The sequence below is a fragment of the Nannobrachium achirus genome (genome assembly GCF_963921795.1).
Source record: "Nannobrachium achirus genome assembly, chromosome: 4".
NCBI lineage: Eukaryota > Metazoa > Chordata > Actinopteri > Myctophiformes > Myctophidae > Nannobrachium > Nannobrachium achirus.
This window is the reverse complement of record NC_137813.1, coordinates 64,224,848-64,228,959: the sequence shown is the minus strand read 5'-3', so window position 1 is coordinate 64,228,959 and position 4,112 is coordinate 64,224,848.

The window sequence follows — 4,112 nt, the reverse complement described above, 5'->3', positions numbered from 1 at the left end:
ACCTTCACTATCTGCATTAGTTGATTGCGTCACCCAGGTCTATCTTGATAGCAGTGGCGGCTCCAGAAAATTGTGACTGGGGGGGCTATGGGGGAGCTGGCTTTTTTAGAGCAGGGGCTAATTCATTTAGGCAACAAACAATAATGAATAGTACTAATATGACAAACGTGATTCCCTCGCTCTTAGGTTATGGATAACTGAACAGACCAGATCATTGGTAGTTTCCGGCTCCAAATCTGAGGAATGTACTGTAGGTGAACGGATAGGGTTTTTCTGAAGCTGAAGATGCTTTCCAGCATAGAAAAGTATGATTTTATAGCATGGTTTACATAGAAGTCAGTCAATTGTCTTTCATATATTCATATATATTTTATCTATTTATTCCTTAAATATTTTCATCACAATTGGGTCTGTGAGGTGGGGCTTAGGGGGTGCTAAGCCTTCAACCAGGGGGGCTAAAGCTTTAATTGGCTTCCAAAGTTTGCAGGATTGCTCAGTTTTTGAACAAAATTCCTCAAAGCAGCTTGCGAATACCGTGACATTTGCCACACATATTCCCACTACGTTAAGGAACAAATGCTACCCTTTTCACATTGGCCTGTTATAGCGCCACCAGCAAGGTCTAAGATTGGCAAAGAACAAATGCCACCCTTTTTACATTGGCCTATTATAGCACCACCAGGACGCCTGGCCTGGTGGAGACCTGTGCTCGAAAGAGCACTGCTTCTAGTTTAGTTATGTCGCTGCTCTTGTGTTACTTTTTTTGGACAGGAGTAGGATGACCATTGAAATACAAACACCCTGAGGTCTGCCGGTAGCGGTCAAATGTGTACTCTTGCTCTGTCTGCATGAGTTTTTCTTGATACGAACTGTAGAACTTCTGTAGGCTACATATTATAATAAGAAAGACAAAAGAATATTTCCCTCAAACAAAGGTGACAGCTAAATCTTGAACTATTACTGTATGTTCAAAAAACATAGCTGTTTATATTGAATATATACAGTAGCCTACACAGCACTGTTTATCCCATATTAATTGTTTCTTTGGCAATGGCAAATAAAGACCCTTTTCAGTAAATTACATTTTGCACATGCAAGCACGCACACAAACAAGCAACAACTTACACATACTGTACTTTTTGTGCCGTCCTGTTATTTGACCAGTTCTTCTCTATTCTTTTTCCCTATTCTAAATCTTTCTGTAACAGCTAACACATACTGGACAGACTAATCAATCAATCAACCTTTACTGTACATTTGAGGGTTAAGGGTTAAGGCTCATTAAAATGTCTCAAATAAACATTTAAAATAAATGACATCACATATAATTCATTAGTAAAGCTAACCATGATACCATTGTTGATAGGTCAAAGTAGTATGCCGAGTGTGTGGAACACTAAACTTACACTTAAAGCAGTGTTTCTGAGGTCTGTGGGGGCCATCAGCCCCCTTATGGCCCTGTGTTCTTCATGTAGACAGTACAGTATAGGCATGTTCCCTCATAGTTGAATCATCATTCATTATTGAGTTTAGTCAAGAGTTTATTGATTTATGCTTTTTGTTTTTTCTCCATCAGGATCAGCTTTATTCACAAGGTTTACAGAAATAAAAAAAGATTGGACGAATGAAATTAGTTTTTTAAGTTCTATCGTTTGTGTTATTTCCACAGGGTAAAAAATAAGAGGGGAGGGGCAAGGGGGAAGAGATCAATCAAAGAAACAAACATTATCTACATCTATATACACATAGTACCTGAGGTAAGATATGAAGGTACTAAGTGACTGAATGCTGACGGAATCAGCATTTGAATGAACATATCTGTCAACTCTAGACAGAGGCCTTTCATTCAGTCATTGTGAAATCATGGTTACAATGCTTATCGTGAAAAGGCTGCTCTCTGCACCATGGTATGGAACAAACAGAAACAGAAAAATGGGACTGTATAACGGTTAACAGCCAGAAAGCTGTGTTGCTTTTGGTGCAGTCTACTTCAGGGGTCTTCAACAGGAGGTCAGGGACTCCTAGGGGGTCTGCAGAGTTACTACAGGGGGGCACCAAATCTAATCTTGTGTGATTTGGATAAAAAAAAAACATTTGAACCCAAGCATCTCTATTCTCCTTATAGGAGCTTGGAGAAAAGCTTGCATCAAGTTTCACCATGTGAGAGGAGCTATTGAGAATTAAAATGGAAGCCAGGGCGTGAAGCCTGCCAGCTTTGCTTTTGTGTTGTTAGAGCATAGTTTATATTATAGAATGCATGGTAAAGAGCTTGCACTCCTACACTTGGCTTGTAGCTCAGGGGTAGAGAAACCGTTATTAGAGCACGAAGGGTTCCCAGTTCGAATCCGGGCTCCCCCTGAGTTAATGTCGATCGAAGCATGTCGATTGAGCAAGACTCTGAACCCCTAATTGCTCCCAGTGAGTAGGTTGGTGCCTTGCACGGTTTCCCCCGCCAAGTATGAATGTGTACGTGAATGGGTGAATGTAATGCACAATCTATGTAAAACGCCTTGGATAAAAGCGCTAAATGCACCATTTACAAATGTATTCAAATGTGTTGCACATCTATAGTGGCTTAATTTGGACTTAAATGTGCCGGGCTTTGATTTATTATGATACTCGCTTTCTCAGTCTGCTGTTTGGTCATTATTTTCTGTTTAAACCAATCTGCAACTGCATGATTTACAGAGAGAAATAGATATCAAAGATTCTAACAATTTCCCATTCATATATGATGCCATCCATGCAGAAAAGCTACTGTAAGTTGTTTCTATTTTTATTTCATTTTGACCTGTAAGTTAAAATGTACATTTATAAAGCGCATTTGCGTTTTGTTACGACTGAAGGTCGCAGTTTACCATGAGAAACATCACAGCTTGTCCACGTGTAGACGTGTATACGGTCTTGTGTCATCATGATGTCATCATGCTCTGATGTCACTGTGATGTCAGGGGAACCACTCTACCAGAATGGGTTTGCCGCTCTGACATCACACTCTGGCTTCACTAACATGTCACACTAACCTTTTATGCTCATATATGGAGTTCCCTGATGTCATCAATATTAATGATGCCCTGTTAGAGAGATTTCTGTGATGCCAGGGGGAACAAATCCATTTTATGCCCATATATGGAGATATGGAGATCCCTGTGATGCCAGGGGAACAAATCCCCTGTAAGCCCATATATGGAGAATGAAGATCCCTGATGTCCATGCACATCACTGTGGCGCGACCTCGCCGCTTGTCGCCCTGAGGCGTCTTACTAGTGATAAGAATTAAGCTTGACAAGTGAGACATTTTCACGCAACATGAAGAGGGTCATAAGCATGACATTTAATGTGATCCATAAACAAATGATACAGAAATGCCAGGAGACATGAAACAGAACATCAGCATGAGAGACAGTAATCTGTAAAAAGGCTGGTTTTATAGTCATAAGACAAGCGTCCGCTGACAAAAAAAAAACACATTTTCGCGTACTGAGAACACGCCATCTTTGTCATCTGAAGCCCGGTTAAGGAGCGAGCAAATCAGCTATTTTGGGTGCCTCACGCAGGCAGTTTAGGACAGGGGTCTTCAACAGGGGGTCCTCAGAGTTACTCCAGGGGGTCCTCCAAATCTTTGAGTGATAGAAGGGAAAAAAAATCTCCTTTTTTATATTAACCACGTGAACCCTAGTGTCCATATTCAGAGAACTTTAGCCAAAAATAGCAGGTTGTGAGCTTGTAGATGGGCTATTTTCGGCAAAGAGCCTTGGTGTAGAGGGGAAAAAGAGCAGACTAAGTACAGAGTGAAATGTCAAGTTTATTATGTATTGACGGTTCAAGTGGTTAAATATCTGAGAACACAAATTGACATGAATCCAAAATACACTGATGATTGTGCTGTCAAACAATGAAACTAAGGAATCTATGAAAAGGTTGTGGGGGTCCCTGCTTCATCTCTCTCTCAACTAAGGGGTCCTTGGCCTGAAAACGTTGAAGACCCCTGGTTTAGGATAACAGTCTCAACAACAATAGGTGTGATTTTAGATTTTTTTCCTGAGGGTGAAACAAAAAGAAAAAAGACAATCCAAGGCAGACAATCCAGTGGGTCTCGTTCACACAGAGGG